This window comes from Castor canadensis, chromosome 1, assembly GCF_047511655.1.
Source record: "Castor canadensis chromosome 1, mCasCan1.hap1v2, whole genome shotgun sequence".
NCBI classification, from domain to species: domain Eukaryota; kingdom Metazoa; phylum Chordata; class Mammalia; order Rodentia; family Castoridae; genus Castor; species Castor canadensis.
In genome coordinates, this window is record NC_133386.1 from 76,349,075 (window position 1) to 76,373,273 (window position 24,199).

The window sequence follows — 24,199 nt, forward strand, 5'->3', positions numbered from 1 at the left end:
TGGTGGGGGCAGGGGGGAGAAATAAACCAAGCCTTGTATGCACGTATGAATAATAAAAGAAAAATGAAAAAAAAAAAAAGAATTTCAGGGCTCAAAATAAAAATAGATATTAGAGAAAAACAAGATATTTAGAAAAAAAGACTGAAGAGTTGTGAAAGGAATATGTAATTCTATGATACCATTGAAAGATCAAACCTGCAAATCATGGACACTGATGAAGAAGAGGTGAAAGTCAAATGTATAGGAAACATAGTCAGCAAAATAATGGCAGAATTATTCCCAAATTATTTGGGGAAAATAGCAGCTTTTTCCCAAATCTGGAGAAAGAGATACCCACCTTCCAGGTACAGGAAGAAATGGTTATATTTCTAGACACATATGAACAACCAAAATTGAATCAAGAGGGTGTAAATCACCTAAATATATCTACAATAAGCAATGAAATTGAAGCAGCAATAGAGTCTCCCCAAAAGAAAAGTCTAGAACCTGAGAGAACTACTGCTGAATTCTACCAGACCTTTAAAAACTAATACCAACACTCCTCAAACTTTTCCATGAAATAGAAAAGGAAGGAGCACTGCCAAAATCTTTCAATGAAGCCAGTATTACACTCATCCTAAAAATGCACAAGGACCCCACAAAAAAAGAGAATTGTAGGCCAATCTCTTTGATGAAATTAAATGCACAAAATACTGGCAAACTGAATTTGACAACGTATCTAAAAGATCATACACCATGATCAAATTGGTTTCATCCCAGGGATGTAGGGATGGTTCAAGATATGAAATCATTAAATGTAATACAGTGTATTAACAGAAGCAAAGACAAAAACCACCTGATCATCTCAATAGATACAGAAAAAGCCTTTGACAAAATTCAACATGTTTTCATAATAAAAGCTCTGATGAAACTATGAATAGAAGGAATGTACCTTCTGTAAAGACTATATATGACAAGCCTATAGCCAATATCATACTAAATGGGAGAAAACTAAAACCATTTCCTCTAAAGTCAGGAACAAGACAACAGTGTCCACTCTCTTCACTCCTATTCCACATAGTCTTGAACTTCCTTGCTAGAGTGGTAAGACAGGAAGAAGAAATAAAAGGAACTCAAATAGAAATGGAAGAAGTCAAACTATCTCTATTTGCAGATGACATGATCTTATACTTAGGTAGGTGCTCTACCTCTTGAGCCATAGTCCCAGCCCTTTCACATGATCTTATACTTAAAAGGCCCAGAAAACAAACAAAAGACTCCTAGACATCATATACAGCTTCAGCAAAATAAGCAGGATCCAGAATCAATTTATAAAAATCAGTAGACTTTCTGTATACCAACAATGAACAGACTGAGAAAGAATATAAGAAAACAACTCCATATACAATAGCCTCAAGAAAGATAAAATACTTAGGAATAAACTTAACAAAGGGAGTGAAAGATCTCTACAGTGAAAACTATAAACTATTGAAGAATGAAATTGAAGAAGACTACAGAAGATGGAAAGATCTCCAATGCTCATGGATTGGTAGAATCAATATTGTGAAAATGGCTAAACTACCAAAAACAATCTCCATGTTCAATGCAATCTCTACCAAAATTCCAATGACATTCATCACAGAGATTGAAAAATCAACCCTACAATTCATATGGAAGCACAAAAGACCTTGAATAGCCAAGGCAATACTGAGCAAAATGGGCAGCTCTGGAATATCACAATTCCTGACTTCAAGCTATACTACAGAGCCGTATCAATAAAAACAGCATGGTACTGGCACAAAAACAGACATGAAAACCAATAGAAAAGAATAGAAGACCCAGATATATGAATCCATGCAGCTATGCCCACCTGGTTTTTGACAAAGGCACCCAAAGCATATGATGGAGAAAAGATAGATTCCTCAACAAATGTTGCGGGAAAACCAGGTATCTGCATGCAGCAAACTGAAATTAGATCCATGTCTGTCACCCTATACAAGTATCAACTCAAAGTAGATTAAGGACCTTAAGACTTCAAAACAACTACAGGAAGTAGTAGGAAATATACTGGAACATATATGAATAGACAAATAGAACTCTAATGACTCAGAAAATTAAAGAAAGTATGAACAAAGGGGATTGTGTGAAACAAAAAAGCTTCTGCATAGCAAACGAAACAGTCACAACACTTAAGACCTTGCCATCAGAACGGGAGGAAATATTTGCTAGGTATTCATTTGATAAGGACTAATACCCAGAATCTACGGGGAGCTCAAAAAACTCAGCCCCCAAAGAGTGAACAACACAATGAAGAAGTGGGCACACGAATTGAATAGGGAATTTTCAAAGGAAGAGGTACAAATGGCCTATAAATGCATGAAGAAATGCTCAACTTCTCTGGCCATGAAAAGAATACAAATCAAAACTACATTAAGATTTCATCTCACCTTAGTTAGAATGGCTGTCATCAAGAACAGAAATAACAAATGTTAGTGAGCATGTGATGAAACAGGAACACTTATACCCTGTTGGTAGAAATGTAAATTAGTATAACTATTATGAAAAGCAGTACAGAGATTCCTTAAAAAAACTAAAAGTAGAACTGCCATATTATCCAGTGATACCACTCTGGGGCATATACCATAGGAATGTAAGTCAGGATACAATAGAGACATTTGCACACTGATATTTATTGCAGCACTGTTCACAATAGCCAACCTATGGAAACAACCCAGATGCCCTACAACTGATGAATGGATTAAGAAAATGTGATACACACACACGCGCGCACACACACACATACATACACACACAATGGAGTTTTATTCAGGCATAAGGAAGAATGACATCATGTGATTTGAAGGTAAATGGATGGAATCGGAAGACATCATGTTAAGTGAAGTAATCCAGGTTCAGAAAGACAAAAGTCACATGTTTTCTCTCATAGGCAGAAGATAGATCCAAAAGATAAACATATACATAAACACAAACATGATCATACACATTTATATGTAGAACACGTTTGTAACAGTGGAACTGCACTATGGCACTCGGGGAGGAGGGAAAGGAAAAGAGAACAATAGAGAGTCAACAACATCGAAATACGTAACATCTACACAGGTAGAGGACATGACAATATGTACTGAAAACTGTTGAATCATGGAGAGTGAGAGGGAAGGGGTAAGGGAGAGTAACAGAGGGGAATGACTGATCAAAGTTAAGTATATTTACAGTTGGGAAACATCGAGAAACCCCTTAGAACATTGACTTTGGAATTAAAAATGAAAGATAGGACTGTAAAATAGGTACAGCACGGGGGGATACTTGTGGGAGGTGGGAAGGTGAATGAAGGAGATGAAGGTGAGAGAATTGGTTGATGGACTTCATAAAAGTGCATGAAATAGAATGATGAAATTTCTTGCAACTGCTTTAAGTGGGATGGAGAGGGATTCTAGATGGGAGATGGTGGGGGCAATCTAACAATGTATAATGTAAGGCTATTGGGAATTAGCACAAGGAATCCTCCCTGTAAAATGAATATTTTAATAAAAATGAAAAAAAGTTAAAAAAAAAGAAATTATACTCCATTTCATGTGAAGTAAAACCAACAGCTATTGTTAAAAGTAGGAGATAACATTGCTGTGTGGCCTAAGAAGAGGTAATTTAAACATTTAAATGTGAAATGTAATTTCTTGGTTAGAAAAAAGATTGTGTAAAGTTAAGAATAGAAATCTTTCTTTTTATGGAAAGTCATTGATCTCTGATCCTTAGAGAATAGCATAAATGTTACAGATTTTAAAATTTGCTACAGATCTATTAGAAGAAGAAAAAGTGAGGGAGGCAGAAACAAAGGGCAATGTCGCTTTGAGTAAGAGGCAGAGACTAACCTGTACTGTGGGGTTCAAAACGTTAGTGCAAGTGAGCTACTTTAACTTATCCGTTTGTTTCTTCTTTCATTCATTTCTTAAATCGCTTATCAAACATTTATTGAGTATTTGCCCAGTGTATTAGAGATAAGAAAGAAAGTGTATCTGTTCTCATTCTCAAGAAGCTCAAAATCCTGGAAAAGATGGACACGAAAGCCAGTAGTACCAGTAGGCATTATGGGTGTGTGTGGAGATATGCTCAGGGGAAGGAGGAGCTTGGATGTGCTGCCTGGCTGAGCAAGGTGTGCTTTCAAAGAGGAAGCTGTACCGAGACTTAGAGAATGTGTTGGGAATTAAGTTAGACAGAAAATCAGACAGAAAAGAGGAAAAAGGCATTTCATTCAGAAGCAACAGCATCTGCAAATGTCCCAGAACCTCTAAAACTAAACAGAAACCTGAGTCTTGTTCATAGCTTTTCATTGGAAGGGTGGGGTAGTTGGCATAGCCGATTCTGATGGACGTAATTCTTGAGGTTACAACATTAAGAACATAAGAAACATTCTGTATTTCTAGAATTTAAAGCAATACAAAGCTGGGATAGCATGGATAGAAAGCACAGGCCTTCTTTCAGTGCCATATTTACTTCCTGGGACTACATTTCTGGCACTAAATAGGCATTAAATACTCATTTACTGAATTTGAATTGATTTGACAGGTTTTTTTGTTTGTTTTTATTTGTGAAGGTAAGAGAGTAATAAAGCAAACTGAGAACAATACATATCTTATTTGCTATGGATAAATCAAATCTCATCTATGGTATTTCTCTTATAGAAACATAACTGTCTCCAGAAAGATGTTATTACAGGTCAGTATTCCATGTTACTATGTTTTATAATGGAGCAAATCCCATTGCAAACTAAAACCCAAACCAAAGCCCCCATGACCCTCTATTGTGCAGGCCCAACACAGCTCAACAGTGATACAGCTGATTCCCTACAGTAAGACATCTAATCTGCATCACTGCTGCTGTCTCCTAGGAGAGGAAATAATATATAAATCTTTGCAACTAAGGACACATGTGCTTTAAGAAAGTGTTTACAGGGTACCTTTATACTGTGACTGAATGTGGTCAATTATTTATAAAGATGATTATAAAATTCCTTTCCTCCCAGACTCACTCCCCCTTGCAATGTGACTCTGCTATCTCTGTCAATTGATGGAAACTCCTACCCCTTGAAATCTAGGATGCAGGAAAATGAAGGGCTCCTTTCCTATTCAGAGCCATGCCTCAAGAGATACAGCCCACTAGGAATACTACTGTCAAGTTAAGAAGCTTTGATTAGCCTGTTAAGACAGACAAGCCAGCAGACAGTGGGGGCTTTCAAATGTGAAGGTATGCCATCTTAGTCCAGCCCAGACGAGCTCTTAGATGACTACAGCTATCAGCAGAAGAAAACTGTAGCTAAACTTGAACAAATAAAATGGTTGTTGTCTTAAGACACTAATTTTTGGGATGCTTCATTAACGACTGATACGCTAATGATTTTTTTCTCTGTACAAAGTTCAGTGTCTTATTCTGGAATCAAACCAGAATTAACAACTCTACCTTCTTAACACTTGGTCACAACCTTGTGGGGTGAATAGATACCAGCTACTCATTTATTCTCACTTCCAAGTTTATTATTTGCATCTGGACTGAAAGGAGCTCTGTTCTCCAGATAGGACTGCTCTAAAGCTAATCAGGGATGAGAGACAGAGCCCAACACACACAGGCACCCTGACAGAGCTGCGGGATCTGGGAAGTCATTCAGCATCACCCCCTCATTTCCCATTTAGACCAGAGAGATGGAACAACTTGCTCAAGTTCTCACAGCTCTTTTTTTTTAATTCATTTATTCACATTTGCATACATTGTTTGGTTCATTTCTCCCCCCACCCCCCGCCTTCTCCCTCCCCACCTCGCTTCCAGGAAGAACATGTTCTGCCCTTATCTCTAATTTTGTTGAAGAGAAGATATAAGCATAATAAGAGAGACAGAGCATTTTTGCTGGCTAAGGATAGCTATACAGAGAGATTCCTAGCATTGCTTTCGTGTACAAATGTGTTACAACTCAAGTTGATTTATCTTTAACTGATCTTTACACTGGTTCCTGATCCCCTTCTCATGTTGACCTCTGTCGCTTTAAGGTTTCTGTATTAGTTCCTCTGGAGTGGGGACATCAAACGCTTCCTTGTTTTGGGTTTCTCACAGCTCTTGAGTGGCATGTCAGGACAATGATCCTGATCTTTTGACTACTAATATTAAGTGCTTTCTATATGCAAGTTGAGCATACAAGTATGACAATTTAAGCTTAAAATGATTTTTGAGCAAGCGAAGAGGCTAATCACTTCAAGGCATGGTTTTGGGGTCCCAGAAAGACCTCGAAAGGCAAAAATGTTTCTGGAACCCATGTGGTTCATTTCTGAAATTGGGGCAGGCACAGGATTTCCTACTATAAGAGGGTGACTGATTGGCTGTAAATGTCCTTGGTGCTACACACAAAAAGTTGAGTGAGATTGTTCAGATCTTCAAAAAGCTCTTAGTCTAGTGGTGGTGCAATGTCTGAGATATTCAACTAAGTTTTACTCCCTTTGCAAAGTCTTTATACCTTCCTCAGGCATACTAACCTTCACCCCTCCAGAAGGGATGACACAGGATATTGTAATAGACCCCCATGTACGGCCACTCAAGATCAACTAGGCCAAGTTGCTTGGTAATTATATTCAAATATTCTATATCTACATTGATTTACTTTTTTTCTAGTTGGTCTATCAGTTACTGAGAGAAGAATAGTAAAATTTCTAGCTGGGATCAAGAATATGTTTATTTTTTCTTAGTTTGGTCAGTTTTTGCTTCATGCATTGTAAAGCTGCTATTAGATTCATAATATTCATAATTATGCTTTCTTTGTTCATTTTCCTGTTATTATTTCTATCTTGCATTATCTCTTATCATTAACAAATGTCCTTGTTCATCTCTGGTAGTAGTTTTACCCTGAAGTACATTTTGTTTCATGAAGGACCACTTCAGATTTTTTTATGATCAGCATTTCCATGATATATTTATCTTTTTGCTCTCATCCTGCCTATGTCTTGGTATGTAAAGTGCATCACTTGTAAACAGCATAGAGTCATGTTTTGCACTCAAAGTACATGTGGCCTGAGGGCTCAGTTCCTTTCTCATAAAGCTAGGAACACGCCAGTCCTTAAAATAGGTATCTGGCCTAGTTTCTCCCAAATCCTCTGTGGTTTTAAAAAATCTTTGTGGTGATAGGTTCTCTGTTCATTTCAGCTGCATTCTTAAAGGAAATGCCACAGCCTTTGTCTATATTTTTTACTTTTCCTGAAATATCCTTTCTAATTTTTCTCCAGACAAGGTCTCACTGTGTGCCCAGGGTGGCCTCAAGATCTTCCTGCATTAGCCTCCCAAGTGCTGGGATTACAGATGTGGGCCACCATGCCCATCTTGAAATGTCCTTCTTGATACTTCAGTATACTCACCTCCCATCCCTCAGATATATCTTGGATATTCATTGAATGGAGGATAGAAAAATGAATATTTTGTTCTTGTAAGGCAAAGAAAATGCATATTAAAATAGCTTTAATTTATGACAGTTCTACTTACTTTATATACAATTCCTAGGGGAATACTACAAATGCCCAGAGCTAAGATAAATGAATAAGCCTCAATGTCAGCTTAACTCAGAATTTAGATTTTTTTTTTTGGTGGGACTAGAGTTTGAACCCAGGGCTTTGTGCTCACAAAGCAGACACTCTACTGCTTGAGCCACACCTCCAGTCCATTTTTTTCTGATTATTTTCGAGATGGGGGTCTCAAATCGAAACTATTTGCCCAGTCTGGATTTGAACTTTGATCCTCCCAATCTCAGCCTCCCAAGTAGCTAGGATTATAGGCACGAGCCAATGGCACCTGGTTCAGAATTTGGAATTTTTGTTTTTAAATCTTTCACAACCATGAAAGAACTAGATGATGTTTATTATCAACTTTTTTTTTTTTTTAGCAGTACTGAGGTTTGAACTCAGGGCTTTGCTCTTGCAAGGCAGGCGCCCTATTGCTTGAGCCACACCCCCAGCCCTAGTGTCAACATTTTTATAAGTAGACTTAATTTATGGCCTGGGAGTGTTTCATGTGATTCAAATCTAATATCTTACAGCTGCCCAAACCTGAAGTTGAGGAGTGACTAAACTGTTCTAGATTAAAGCAAGGAGTTCTCTAGGAACATAACGGATCAAGGGGCAACAGATTAGTTCAGATCCAGCTCACAAAATAAAAAACATGAGCAAGTCCAAGAACACGCCTATGTGGCTCCACAAGCCTTGGAAAAAGTTAAGCCACAGAGTGACCAGGCTTACATAGCCACTAGTAGAGCTGAGTTGGAATGTAGATTCAGAATTACACAAAAGCAGCTCTTAAATTGAAGAACATGTTTTAAACTGAGCTATGAAAAGTTATTTTATCTTTCTAGCAATGAAAGGTGCTACACCCATCTCCTGGAATATACTTGAATAGTCTAGTTAGCTCATTAAGTGCTCATTGCCCTAAGTAAGCAGTTACTGCTTAGTAATTAGAGTGCTCACTCAGACCTTGCATTCTCACCTTAGCCATTAAAGTCCTTCTTTTCCCTCTTTGACTGCAATTTCTTTCATTAACTGTTGATTGAGTAGCTGTTGGGAGGAGTGCATTGACAGTGCTGTGGGAGGAAAGGGGGCAATCAGAGCCCAGTTCCAGCCCTCAAGGAGTTGTAAGTTTGTCTAGAAGGAAGCTGCTGGCATAAGAATAAAATTAAAAAAAAATAGCCACCTTTGTCGATGACGGGCACAAAGAAACAATGCAAGAGAAGCTGCAAGGTTGCTTGTGGTTAAGGAACCCAGTGTTTAGACAGTGTTATGGATTTTATGGCCTTAGGAGTCACAAAGTTCTTCCTCCTTGAAAGGAGAAATCATTTTTGTTTCTGGGTTGTCCAGCACTAAGTTCATTGCTCTGTCCTGATAGAATATTTTTTTCAGTCCTTTTAATTTTCCACCAAGAAAGAAAATGAAATGATATGTGGAAGTGTCTGGCTTAATGTCCGGCACATAAGAAGTCCCTCAGAAACCCTTTCTCTACAGTCTTTCACTATAGCTGGTAACTCATAGCAGTCCATGGGTCAGGGTGTCTAGTTAATGTCTAGACTCCAAAAGAGAGATGTTGTCAACCCAGAAAGGAGAGGCAGTGGGACTGAGGATCAGGTAACAACAAGGAGCTTTGTGTAAGTTTAGCATGTGAAGAAACTGATCAAATAACTGGCAAATTAATACATCAGTGAAAATTTACAACATCACTTACACAGGACTGTGTCATAGGGTTAAAGACAGAGAATTAAGTTAATGACTGCGTTGCAGGGAAAGCAAGACTACAGATTTGTGATGGAGATAGATACCAATTAAAGTAAAATCTTGCCTTTAAACAAGTTTGTTGACAGAATATGTAAACTGGGTCTGGAAGGCTTAAATGAAGAGAATTCATTTGTTGATATTTCGAAGTCATGTCAAAAATAATGGTAATGTTGCCCTTTTAGTTTTTCTTTGACGTTGGTTTTTACTTGAATTAAGAAATTTTTAGTTAAGCCACAGCTGGAGGTCTAATGACTAAATTTGACAAATTTCTTCTTTCTTCCTGGGCTTTTATTCTAAATTCAGGCAAAGAAAATTCATTTTTTTTCAACATGTTTTAAATTTCTCAAGTACTAGTTATTTATTTATTTTTCTTTTTTCTTTTTCCCACTGTGCAATCCCCTTCAGTTCCAGCAGTCTTTGGTAGTGAGCAGGCAATGGTTCAGAGCCTCAGCTTGCTCTGGCATAGGACACTATGAAGTACTAGTTAATTTGGTTTGTTTGAAGCAAGCTAAGAATAAGTGAATAAATCCAGGCAGCACTGAAGTAGGTTCTTTTGGATAAGTTGCTTTGTTTTTCTGGATTTTCATTCAAACAGTGACAAAAACAAGGGATTGAATTAGATGATCCCCATGTTTCTTCCAGCTATCATCTATTTCAAAGAACATTTGCAGTCAAAGTTTTGGTCAAAAGTTGCAACAACTCTTAGAAACCATGAAGCAGTGGTGGTGTGATTAAGAGCTTGGAGACCTCAATCAAAAATATCATTGGTGCCTGAAACTTCCACCATTGAACTTGTCTTTTTTAAGCAACATGAAAATGCACATGTACTCCTCAGACTGAGGAGACAAATGTAACTAGAAGAGGGGGTGCAGGGTGGGGTGAGGACCTGGGTACAGAGATGGGTAATGACTGCCAACAAAGAACACTGCTGCCGGGCATAGTGGAACACAGCTGTAATCCCAGCACTCAGGAGTCTGAAGCAGGAGGATCATGATTTGAGGCCAGCCTGGCCTACATAGTGAGACTCTGTCTCAAAGCCACATCTCCTCCCCCTCCAAAAAAAAGAAAGAAAACTGTAGCTCATCTCTAGCCGGTTTTACCATGTAGTTCACTAGGCTTTTGGTTTGTCTAAGTTTTTTGTTTTTTCTTGTTTTTCATAGTACTAAGCTTTAAACTCAGTGCCTCAGGCTTGATAGACAGTCTCTACCACTTGAGCCATACCCCCACCCTTTTTTTGCTGTAGTTATTTTTCAGGTAGGGTCTTGTATTTTTGCCGGGAGTGGCTTCAGACTCTGATATCCCTACCTACTGCCTCCTGCATAGATGGGATGACAGGCATATGCCGCCCTGCCAGGCTTATTGATTGAGATGTTGAGGTGTGTGTTTCACTAACTTTTTGCCTGGGTTGGGCTTGAGTGACTGGGATTACAGGTGTAAGCTACTGTACCTGGCTTGTTTTTTTAAAGAGTTGCTGGATAACCAGATTTTCTGTGAAATCTCCTAATTTAAAAGTATTGGATCAATCTCATTTAGGAAAAAAAACCCCAATATCTTTGACCTATGCCTATTAGCAGTAACAGAGTCTGATACTCACTATGAACTCAACATTTGTGTCACCTCCAAATTTACTTTGAAGCCTAATGTTATAAGCTAGCCTGAGTAGGAACAAGGAAATAGCATACTGCAAAAAGAGCTTAGTTAACAATGGGTTCCTACAGATTAATCTAAAAGTTGAAAATATGATTTAATCACGAAGGATATGTAAAAGTCACAGCTAAACTCCTGCCTATTGGAAAAGCAGAATGTGAATAATTTCCAAGTGGGTTATAAAGAGCACAGCTACAGAAGAATGCAGAGGAGGACTTGTTGTTGTGGAAAGCCAGTCCTGCCCTTAACTCTCAGAATGAACCCCAGCTTGGACTCCAGGCCCAAACTCCTGTACTTCCACATGTCAGGTTTGGCCACGTGCCTCTATACACAAAAGAAAGAGACATGATGAAGGGCAGAGAAAGGAAATTTATTTTTTTCTCAAAAGCAGAGGATAGTAAAATAGATCAGGTTCTGTCTGGGGGCTGGTACCAGTGGGAGGGGGAAGATATACTGAAAGGACAAAGGAGGGTGAATATGGTGAAAATGTTATGTACTCATGTATAAAAATGGAAAAATGAGACCTGTTGGAACTATTCTAAGAATGGGGGGAGGGGATATAAGGGAGATAATGGTGGGGGTGAATTTCACTAAGACATATTGTAAGTGCTTTGGTAAATATCACAAGGTACCCCCAGTATAACAATAACATGATAATAAAAATTTTTTTAAAAAAGAGAAAGATTTATTACATGACCCAGGACGTGTCCTGGGAAGAGGAGAAGTAAGTACTCAAACCATCTTTAGCCATCTTTGGGGTACAAGCATGAAGTTTAGCTTTGAACAGATAAAAAAATTAGGGATAGGGGATAAAAGGTATGCATAGCTAAACAGTTCCAATCACAGGTGTGACCTGGTTGGTCATTATCTCAGTCCTCTTTCTTTTAGTGTACTAAGGTTTCCAGAGAAGTTGATATTGCTGTCATCACTTGAGGGCAGAATCCGGTTCTCATATGTTATTCCTACTCCCAGGGTGCAGTCTCATTGTTATAGGTAATTGACATCATTTGGACAGTGGCCAGTCCTACAAGGCTCCTCTGCTCCTTAGTCCCTTGTCATAAAGATATCATCAGTCATTCCTGTCATTCTTTGATTCTAAGGTGGCTGCATGAGAGAAGAGGTTCAGAGCAAAGACAACAGATACAAAATGGAGACAGAGAGGTCAAGCTTTTCTCCTGTTAATTCATGGGCCCAAGTAAGGAGTCAATACTTCTCAGAAAAACTATTTTAACCATCTCTTACAAGAAAATTCATTTCATCTCTTTCCACATCTGTTAAGGCATGGACACTGAAGTCAATGACTCCTAACATTCTTCTTTGGGTTAACACTTTGATTCTCTGATTCTGTGGGAAGGCTTTCTGAAGAGGATATTTGATAAGATTTGGTTGGGATGGGGAGACTGTAACAAGTGAAAATAAATTCCCATCCACTCTTGACCCTCTCTAAATAAATGATGCCATTTCTAGTCCTCATTCTATCTCTGAATATTGTCTCTATGATGTCCATTTTGGGGATGAGAAAAGATGTTTTAATTCCTGTCAAGTGACTCAGGAGAAAGATTAAGTCTGTGTTCAGGCTTTTATTTTATTCTGTGGTGCTTCAGGTTACTTGCTTTCTTTCTTTGGCAGTTTTGGTGTTTGACTCAGGGACTCATGCTTGCTAGGCAGGTGCTCTACCACTTAAGTCCCTCTGCCAGCCCTTCAGGTTACTTTCTTTGTAAGAGTAAATAATGTACAAGAGACTTTCTTATCATGCTGGGTAAACTGGACTTTTTGGGGATTTGGCTATAAGTTCTTTCCTGATTTCTCAAAGGTCAGATAAAGTTCTTATTTCAGTTAGTGACGTGGAATTTTAGCATGGGTGACTCTGTTTTGGCTTGAACTTTTGGGGTCTAAGGCAGGAGCTCAGTCCAAGCCAATGGCTTTCCCTAATTTTTATTTTTTATCTTCTTCCCCAATACTTAAGGTAGAAGAGTACCCGAAGATAGTGTGGGAAGATAACACCACTAGACCAAGACTGCCTCAGAGTGGTGCCTCATGAATTTGTGTGGCACTTCCCTAACTAGAGAAATCTGGAAGAAAACAGAGGACCTACCAGCCATATCCATCAAAGGAAGTGATCTATACCTTAAAGGAATTATTTCAGATATCATTAGTTTTTCTTGACTTCTAGAGCAACTCTTTAACCTTGTTAACTCTGACACAACGATTTGAATCCGTGGGTGAATTGCCATCCCACGCTGGAGGCTGGGTGAACTCTTTCCTCAGGAAAAGCCCCTGATGTGGGACCATAAAGATCATCTGAGCATCTTAGTCATGCATGAGGGCTTTCTTTTTCCTACTTCCTGTAACTTGGAACAGTTTCCCAGCTTTTACTGGGGACAGTCTTTCCCAATAGGACCTTGTTAACTAGGACAACTGGAGATATCTTAATGTAGACATACAGTTGTCCTAGTTAATCTAGTTAATGTAGTTTTCTTTAGTCCTTTATGGCTGTTGTAGGGAGGTGAAAGATGCTCTCTACCACTTTCTAGCTGTTATATGGGCTCTTTGGGTAGATCTAGTAACTATATTAATATAGAGTTGACTAGGAGAAACACACACACATTTTAAAACTATGACATGTACTTTGGTCTCTTCACAAGAAGAAAGTCTAAAGAAATGTTCAAAGCAATCAATAGATGTGTGAGGGAAGGACAGGACAAATTGGTCCCTGGACTAATGTAGTACATTCCCAATACAAACATTTTTGAAGAGTCCAGACCTTCAACTCACCTCTGTTTATTGTTTGAATTTACTTAATAATTTCTACTAGCTGAGTGATGATCTTTGTTCAACCCATTTAAGGCCACAAACTGTGGAGATAGCTCAGAAGACAGACTGCTGAGTTCTAATCCTACCTTCCTTCTGTGACCTTGTACAATAAGAGCAGTCATTACTAACTTCAAATTCAACATTGATATATGTCTATTATTTAAAGTGGTCTGTGCATTAGAGTTAACAAGGTTAAAGAGTTGCTTTAGAATTAAAGAAAAACTAGTGATATTTGACAAAAATATTGCCTTAGACTAAAGGAAATGAAAACATTCTAGGAATGTTACTAAAAGATATGGGGTGTGGGAAGAGTGTGGGTAGAAGCTATTAGTGACATTTTTTTAAATGTCACTTCAACAAATTTGTTATTCAGGTCCTTACAACCCCAATTATCAGTCTCTGGTGATGGGAACTGTTTCTAACCTGGGCATATAAAGGAAATCCCTCTCTAAAGAATCTTGTGGCTTGCTGCATGGGGGAAAGACAAGTCAAATGACCCTTGTTAAAGTCAGTGCCACAAGTGATTTTAGCTTGAAATAATTCTTATATTAATTTGGCATATTTTGGCATGGCATGTCTTTTATTCCTTTATTGCCGTTTTTCAGACCAGATTTAGTATTGCATTTCCTTTAATCTAGTCTATAGTTAATCTAGTTAATGTAGTTTCCTTTAGACTAACACAATATTTTTGTCTACTTTTTCAACCCTGACATTAACATTTTTGCAGAGTCCAGACGAGTGGTTTTGCAGAAAATCCCTCTATTTGGTTATATATTAACATGACTAATTTTTTGAAAGCTCTGAATTCTGGTAAGATCTTTCTGCCTAGTGTGCCATTTTGCATTCTTCATGGTATTTTTTGTTGAAAAATTGAATGAATGAATGAATGAATGAATGTTACTGAGATTTTAGTTGAAAATCTAGGTATTGAGTATCAAATTCTTGGTGTCCAGGAATATGGAGACGTGGTCCTCCTCTAATGCAGAGTACTCATTAGTATTGGGTCCAGTACATCATTCTGCTAGGAGGTAACAATTTTACTCATAATGGGGAGAAAACCAAGAAAAAGGCAACACTAAAAAGTTGTAGTATTTGGTATGTATTATACTTTTTCCTAGTTGAGATGAACCCTAGCATTGTGTGGAAGAAATGTTGTGTGCTGTTTAGTGAGACAAAAGCAGTCCTGTGTATACCCGGAGCACAAAATTTGTAATTCTAGCAACTGCTCACATTATCCTGAGAATTTAAAAAAAAAAATTTGGTCTTATTAGATGTCTTGTTTGATTAGAATCAAATATTATTCAACCAAATCTACATTCTAGGGCACACACATAGCTTACTGATTCATACTAATAGGAAAATATCTGAAGAGCTAGAATCCTGAATTTGTTCAGGAGTTGAGAATTTAATCTAGTTAATACATGATTATTGAATGCTCTGAGCAAAGCTGTCAGAGAACTTAATCTAAAAGTTGAAACAGTGACTTAACCCTACAGGATAAAATAGAAGCCAAACACCTCAACTCTTGGTCAGAAAGCATTATCTGAGTAATTTCCAAGTGTATGGTGAAGATCACAGTTTTAGAAGAATGCAGAGAAGAAGACACTGTTGTGAAAGGCCAGTCCTGCCCTTAACTCTGAGAACATTCATTTCATCTCTTTACACATCTGTTAGAACAAGGGCACTGAGTCAGGGACTCATAACATTCTTTTCAACGTTAACACTTTTTAATTCTCTGAATCCATGCTTTATGAAGAAGATATTTGACATGGATAAGATTTGGTTGAGGTGGGAGACTTGTAACAAGTGGAAATAATTGCCCACCCACTCTTGTCCCTCTTTAAATAAATGACGCCATTTCAACTAATGACGCCATTTCAACTACTTGATTTCATCATTGAATATTGCCTGCAGGGTGTTTATCTTGGGGATGAGAAGAGATGTTTTTATTCCTGTCCATGTGACTTGAGGAGAAAGTTGACTTAAGGCAAGGTTGGGGCTTTTGTACTATTCTGTGCTGCTTCAGGTTACTTTCTTTGATGGAGTAAATAAAGTAGAAGCCTTGCTTATCATGCAGGTTAGCTTTGCCTGTTTGGGGATTTGGCTATCATCTCTCTCCTGGTTTCTCAAAGGTCAGATGAACTTCCAGTTGGTGACATGGAACTTTAGTATGAGGGACCTCGTTTTGGTTTGATCTCTTTGGGCCTAAGGCAGGAGCTCAGTCCAAATCAAAGGCTCCACATAATTTTTATATTTTATCTAATCCCTTAATACTTAAAATGGGATAGGGAAGTGCCCAAAGGTAGGGTGAGAAGTTGATTTCAGCAGACCAAGACTGCTTCAGAGTGGTGCCAAGTGAGTCTGTGTGGCTCTTCCTTAACCAGAGGAATTTAATATAAAATGGAGTACCCCCTAGTCATTTTTTTCAAAGAAAGTGATTTATACCTTAAGGAAATTATTTCAAGTGTTAGTAATCTTCCCAGATTTCTAGAACAGCTCTACCTTGTAACTCTGATACAATGATTTGAATCCATGGGTGAGAGTTGCCGGATCACACTGGAGGCTGTGTGACCTCTTCTCTCAGGTAGAGCCCCTGATATGGGACCATAATGATCATCTGAGCATCTGAGTCATACATGAGTATGACTTTGTTTCCTACTTCCTGTAACTTAGAACAGTTTCCCAGCTTTATTTTTGGGCTTATTGTACATGCTTTATTAAAATGGTTCTTGTATTCACAGTACCTGCAGAAAGAGTTCCCTTCTACAGTCTCTCCACACATCCATACCATGGCCTTGTGCGCCCACACCAGGGGTGAGGGTCACTCCTAACGTTAAGAGCCGATGGGGGATAAGAGTTGTTGATTTGTTTTTCAATTTTTTGGAAAAGAGAAAAGCATGGAGGGGATGCATTTGGCTACTACAATACTAAGTAAATTGTGTATATTAACAGATATGGCAGTTAACACTGACTGTTCCTTTTACATTCTAGATACACAGAATGACACCAAGTTTGTTCCAACTTCAGTTTCAATGCTGCTTGTAGTGACTTCTGAATTCACATAGGGACTTTCCCTAAAGTTAATTCAAGTTTATGGAAATGAATGAGGCACAATTAAAATATTTATTTGATCTAGGGAAAGGAAGGGAGGAGATAAAGTTGGTTTCTGAGATCTCAGTTGGGGAATTGCTTTGACTTCAATCCACCTGAAATTTCCTCTCATTTCCAAAAGATTGTTAGAAAAAAGTTTTTTCCTTTTCCTTGACAAAGCCCAAGTTTGGGAACTCACATTTTAATGTTTCAGTAGCCGGACTACTCAAATTAATGTGCAACTCCTACCTCACCTTGCCAGACCTCCTCCCGCCTTAATGCTAAAATCAAAATACAGCACGTGAAACAGGAGTCCCTTGCTGCTTTTGGAGAACTGTACACTTGAGTAGCAAATACATACCTGGTTGTCTTTGACACATTTTTTAAAAAAGAAGGATCGAATGAAGGAAGAGAGAGAAGAGAAAGATCGAGCAAGCGCTAAAAGTAACCCCGTTGACTTTCTTGCTGTTGAAGAACTCCCCGTCTTCTCCTTTGCTGATGACCAGTCCCCAGCAGACATTAGAAACAACTGCCACAAAGGAGTTTGGCAGCGTAAATAATGTCTAGCACTCAGACCTTCACAGTGAGACTCATTTATCTTGAACACAATCTGTTGAGTGTTTTGGCAGCAGGTGAATCAAACCCACAGACACTGGACATTCTGTGAAGGGAGAAAGAACTGCGGTTCTGAAGGCCCCTTTGGTTGTTTACAAAGTTCAGTCCTGTTTATTGTGATCCTTGGTGTCTTTTTCATCTGTATATTCTGAAGGTTCTTCCCTTGGTTTTAGGAGTCTGCCTACGTGATCATATTTTTCTTTAAACTGCATTTCCCATTCTCAAACACTCTCCATCTGTACTGTGTTCAAATGTGAGAGCTCATTGGACACACCTCTAAGTGCATCCTTATCCAGGCAAAACGCCGCTAAGTCATCCCCACCCGCAAATATTCCATATGGACCGGCCGGGCCGTAGAGCTTGCTGCCTTTGGTCACAAGGAAGACTTTCGCATTGACCGCGATCAGGATGCGGGATCAGCACGGTGGAACTGCTGCAGCTGCTCTAAGCTGAAGTCCGCTTCTTCGTGCAGCCAGCGCAGAGCGGCGGCCGGGTTCCCCTCGCCGCGGGGCCCCGGTCCCGGCCCTGGCTCCGGCGCCCACAGCGCACCCATGCCCGTAGGCCCCCTGCCAGTTTCTCAGCTTTTATTCGGGAGAGTCTTTCCCAATATAAACATTTTTGAAGAGCCCAGACCTTCACCCCCACCTCTGTTTATTGCTTGAATTTTACCTAATAATCGTTACCTGTTGATTGATGGTCTTTGTTCAACACACTTAAGGTTGGAAGTTGTGGACCGGTGGAATGACTCAAGTGGTTGAGTGCCTACCTAGCAAGGGTGAGGCCCTGAGTTCAAACCCAGTAACACCAAAAAAAAAAAAAAAAAAAGAAAGAAAAAAGACTGGAAATTGTGAAGACTGCTGGGTTCTAACCTTATCTTCCTTCTGTGACCTTGAGCAATAAAAGCAGTCATTGCTAACTTCAAATTCAACATTGATAATATGTCAATTTAGATATGTCTGTTATCTAAAATGGACTGTATATCTGCATTAAAACCTGTCCAGTCGTCTTAGTAGTCTTTTATTGGTGTTGTAAGGGAGCCAGAGATCACCACTTCATTCTTATGTGGACCCTTTGCCTGGATCTAGAAACCATGTTATTATATATTTCTATGATTTTATTAGCACACACTAGTTATACAGGGGAATACATTATGATATTTACATAGGTGTTTAAAATGTATCTTAGTTGGATTTACAGCTTCCATCATTCTCTCTCTTCCCCCCTCCCCACACCTTCCTAGAACAATTTCAACAGGTTTCATTTTTCTATTTTCATACATGGGTACAAAACACATCTACCATATACATCCTCATTCCCCCTTTCCTGTTCCTACCCCCCTCCCACTGGTACCTACCCCTGGAAAAGATTTATTTTCCCTTCTGACCCTCATTTTTAAAAAATTAAGTGTATATTGATAGTCCCAAGGGGGTTTTGCTTTTCAGGTGTGTATATATTGTGCTTTTATCAAATTAACCCTCTCCCCTACGTTATTTAATCATTTTCTATCAACATTCTCCCCTAATATTCAACAGCTTGCTGTACAGTGCACTATGTCATATTCATATGTAGATGGGTTTTTTCAATGTTTTTCATTTGCTAACATTTTCTTTCTCTCTCCCACCCCTTCAGACAGACTTACTAACACAATTTTGTTCTCTTTGTATGTGTATCTATATATATATAGATACACATATATGTTAGAAACATTAATACAGACCTGGTGAGGGGAAAAAAATACAAGTTTTTTTTTAATTTTGCATGTACATTAGGCTCTTCACAAGTCAGAAGTCTAAAGAAATGACCAAAGTAGATGCTTTTAAACTCTTTAAACAAATATCAGTAAATGTATAAAGGAATGACAGGACAACTTGGTTCTGGGCTAGGGTAGTACATTCTAGGAGTATTACTAAGAGATATGGGGGAGAAGGTATGGGTAGAAGCTACTAGAAGAAAATGTCACTTCAATAAGTTTGTTATTCAGGTCATTTCAGCTCCAATGATCAGTCTCCGGTGATGGCAGCTATTTTCTAGCCTTGGTATGTAAAAGACATCCCTCTCCAAAGAATGTTTGTGGCTTGCTGCATGGGGGAAAAACAAGTCAAATGGCTTTTGCTAAGGTCAGTGCCTCAAGTGATTTTAGCTTGAAATAATCCATATACCAATTTGGCATATTTAACATGGCATGTTCTTCATTCCTTTATTGCTGGTTGGTTTTTTTTTTTTTCCCACTACTGGGAATTGAATTTAGGACCTACACCTTGAGTGACTATACCAACCTTTTTTTGTGAAGGATTTTTTTTGAGATAGGGTCTCTTGAACTATTTGCCAAGATAGGGTCTCATGAACTGGCTTGGAACCATGATCCTCCTGATCTCTGCCTCCTAAGTAGGTAGGATTATAGGTGTGAGACACCGAGACCCAGCTATTGCTCTTTTTAAGACTGGATCCAATAAAATATTATGTATTACATTTCCTTTAATCCAGTCAATAGCTAATCTAGTTTATATAGTTTCCTTTAGACAAGGACTGTATCTCTGTCAACTTTTTTGTTCCTGACTTTAACATTTTTGCAGAGTCCAGATGAGGGGTTTTGAAGAACCCTTGTATTTGGTTTTATCCCAACATGACTATTTGATTTTTGACAACTGTGAATTTTGGTACGTGCTTTTTATGGAAATAAAATTCTGTCATTTCTACCTATTGATAACAGTTTTACATGTAAAAAGCATTCTTTTTAGTAATTTTTGTTGAAAAATTGACTGAATAAATATTAATGAGATTCTATTTGAACAATCTAGGTATTGAATAAAAAATTGTTGATGTCTGGAAACACGGAGCCATGGTTGTCTTCTTATGCAAAGTACGCACTCATTAGGTGTCTGGTCCAGTAAGTCATTCTGCTAGGAGGTAACGATTTCATTCACAATGGGGAAAATGGCAAGAAAACTCAACTTAAACAAAAAAGTTGTAAGATTTGGCATGTGTTATACTTATTTATAGTTGAGACACACACTAGCAATGCTTGGAAGAAGCATTTTGTGCTGTGTAGTGAGACTACAACATTTGTAATTGTAGCAACTGCCCATGCTGTCCTGATAATTAAAAAAATATAAAAAATGTTGGTCTTATTAGATATTGTGTTTGATTAGAATCAAATGTTATTCAATCAAATCTATATTTCTAGGTCACATTACTTGCAAGCACATAGCTTACTGATTTATACTAATAAGAAAATATCTGAAATCCTGAATTTGTTCAGGAGTTGAGACTTTAATCTAGTTAATACATGATTATTGAATGCTCTGAGCAAAGCTGTCAGAGAACTTAATCTAAAAGTTGCAACTATGACTTAACCCTACAGGATAAAATAGAAGCCAAACACCTCAACTCTTGGTCAGAAGGCATTATCTGAGTAATTTCCAAGTGTATGGTGAAGATCACAGTTTTAGAAGAATGCAGAGAAGAAGATACTATTGTGAAAGGCCAGTCCTGCCCTTAACTCTGAGAACGTTCATTTCATCTCTTTATATATCTGTTAAAACAAGGGCACTGAATCAGGGACTCCTAACATTCTTTTCAGTGTTAACACTTTTTAATTCTCTGAGTCTATGAGAAGGCTTTATGAAAAAGATATTTGACATGGATAAGATTTGGTTGAGGTGGAAATAATTGCCTGCCCACTCTTGTCCCTCTTTAAATAAATGACGCCATTTCTACTACCTCATTTCATCATCGAATATTGCCTGCAGGGTGTTGTCTTGGGGATGAGAAGAAATGTTTTCATTCTTGCCCGTGTGACTCAAGAGAAAGATTGACTTAAGGCAGGGTTGGAGCTTTTGTTCTGCTGTGCAGTGGGAGATGTTTAGATTCTACTCATCAGCCTTTCATCTGTGCAGATCTCCTTTTAGTGTATCATGAACAAGATGCCCAGGGTGGGCCAAAATAAATCTCTGTGCTGTCAGTCGTCCTGCCTGGATTAGGTGAAATCCCATTCTATAGCAGTTCAGTACTGGAGACCAGTTCATAAAATGCTACCTACTAGTCCCCAGAGTTCTCACATTCAGAGGACTGCCACTCACTGGCTTATCTCTACTGCTAAAAACAATGACTCTCCTTATTAATATCTTTTGCAGCTGTAGATTTGTTAATTCATTTCCCACCACCACCAGGGAGTGTCACCTTTTTGAATACTTTTGAAAGAATTTGTTGAAAGCTATGAAATCTCAATGCATAAAAAGTACAGACATGTACTTATTATATGGGTTTGTATAGAATTCAAACTTCTTAGTCTAAACCCTTAGTGCAACCTGCACATGAAATTGATTTTTTTATGAAGCCCATGTTAAAATGAATCAAGTTTCCTTAATATCTGATTAGTTTAACTGATATTCTTCCCAATTCTTTTCAGAGTGGGATGGTCTCAGAGATGTTGCTCAACCAGAATTTTCTGCCTGGCTGAATTCCAGGTTTTCCTTTACAAAGTATATTAGAGTAGTTTTTCAGAATACAGTTTCAAAAATATAAAACACACATTATCTGAAATAGGCTGTGCATAATATTGTGTGTCCCACAATCTTTCAGTCATTTGTTTTTCTTTTTGCTTGTGAGGTGTGCCCTTGTTTCTTTTGCTTGCTACCTTCACCTTAAGGTACATTTCAGTTGTAAGGTGGGAACCCAGTGTAGGTAAATTTGCTCCTTTCTACAGTGAGAGGCCAAGTATGCCTATCCCCTTGCTTGGGGTGTGGTCATGTCACAGATGCTGTCATTTGTTGGTTAATTTGTTTTGGGACAGCAGGTTTTGGGGCATCTTCCACCTGAACTATTTCACAAAATTCTGCAAGTCTGATGTATATATTTTGCTTTTTGGTGATTTAAAAAAAAGATTAGGTTATTCATTTGTGAATCTAAATCTCAAGATTGTTTTTCTTGGCTTCTTTTCTATCATCCTCTCTTACCATCTTCTTTCCTAAAATGAGTAGCGCTTGAGTCAACCTTTCTCATCTGTTTCCAGTTTAGTCAAAGGCTGTTTCAAGGCCTGGCCACCCCTCTGCTATGTCCTAAGGAAACCTGTCTGCTTGTAGTGAGATGGGGAGGCTCTCATGTTAGGAAGCTGAATCGAATTCAGGATTTCTGAATTTCTCACATCCAGAGCTGATTTCCTTGAGTGGATGCTTTGAGAAAAGATTTCCCTCCTTCCTTTCCAACTTTCCCTGTTGTTGATCACTTTCAACCTAAGGTTTATTTTCTCAGCCAGTTTGGTAATGTTCAATGTCTTCCTCATCAAAAGTCAAACAATACATTTTTTAGTAGCCAGCAGTCATTTCAGAGGTAGATCTAGGTTTTATAAAACTTCACCAGAGAATCCATCCTTATCAATCAATACCAATTTCAGACTCAGAATTTGTATCAAGAAAATGTGATGTGGACTTTGCCCAAAGTTCTGAGCTTCAAAGAGCAAAAATCCCAGAATGCAAGAATCCCAGAAATAGAGAGACCTAAAACAGCCCCTACTACAACCTTGTTAGATTATAAGAATTTGAACACTTGAGTTGTTCAGATCACATAGTAAAGATTTCCAAAAATGAGTACACTTTTAGTTGACTTTTTTAAAGTTTAAAACTAAAGCATAATGAACATTGTAGAAAGTGTTTGTTTTGCAGGAAAAGTAACATTGTATAAGAATTTAAAATGTATTTACTGTTAAGATCAAGTATCAAATGGAAATTCCTAAAGAGTTGTTGCAGAAGCTGCTAAATGTTTTGTGATGGGTTAGGGACTTTACAGGCATCCCTGAGCTTGAGTCTGGGGAGGACAATCCAGGACAGGGATGATAGTCACAAAGCACCAGAAACCACTTAAGCCCCAAGCCAAGGGAGTCAGTGGGGTCATAAGCCATCTCTTATTCTCTGGCAGGCTTGTGTGCTGGCCTCATCCTGGGCAGCTGCCAGTGTTTTGCTGCTGTCCCCACTGTTAGCATTGTGGCCCACATGGCTGCTTGTGCTGCTACAATCAGCATTTCCTTCATAAATGCACAAGTGGCCAGTTTCTAATGGCCATATAAAAAGTGTCTTGACATTTCCTCTGTTGGCTTTTTCCTCCCAGGATCTTGATGTTGTCAGAATGGTATTAATCAGGCTAAGTTAAAAAAACATCTCTCCTCCAGCCACCAGCAGTGCTCAGGTTCTTTGTACTAAAGAAGTCATTCTATGAGGTAAATGATTCACTGCATCATCTGCTTCCAACCTACTTCTCCCTGAGGCCCTGTCCTAAGAGAGCACGTGCATGAGCTGGATACACAAAGCCTTTGACAACCTGTTTTCTGGCCCTTCTTAGCCTTCTGGCCAAAGTACACTGGCACTTACCCTTTGCACCAGGTCCAGTTGATCCTTATTATTCATGGATTCATATCTGTGGATTTCTCATGCTTGTAACAATTTATTTGTAACTCACTAATCAATATAAATGAGTCTTTGTCAGTCATTCATGAATATGTGTATGCCCAGAATGGTGAAAAATTTGAGTCAGTCGACACACAAATTGCTAGCTGAGGTCAAACAAATGGACACTCTGCCTCCTTATCATAGCCTTCATCCTGTAAACAAATGTATTCTTTGAGGTTTATTTAGCTTCAGCATGCTGTGCTTGCTGTTGGCGACTTTTGTGTTTAAAATAGTCCTTAAGTGGTGTGTTGAAATGCTGTGTAGTCCTTTAAAGGGAAGTCTGACGTGCCTTCTGGAGAAAATATGTGTTAG

The 24,199-nt window shown here is 38.5% G+C and overlaps 1 long non-coding RNA gene across 1 annotated transcript in view; it reads left to right on the top strand.

Moving 5' to 3' along the window:
* LOC141424766 (uncharacterized) overlaps nt 1–20,106 on the top strand; it is a 93,332-nt gene extending 73,226 nt beyond the window's left edge. The window contains exons 4-5 of the long non-coding RNA XR_012449670.1: nt 12,029–12,123; nt 12,895–20,106. This is a non-coding gene — a long non-coding RNA (uncharacterized lncRNA). The remainder of the gene's footprint in view (nt 1–12,028; nt 12,124–12,894) is intronic.
* Nucleotides 20,107–24,199: the final 4,093 nt, after the last annotated feature.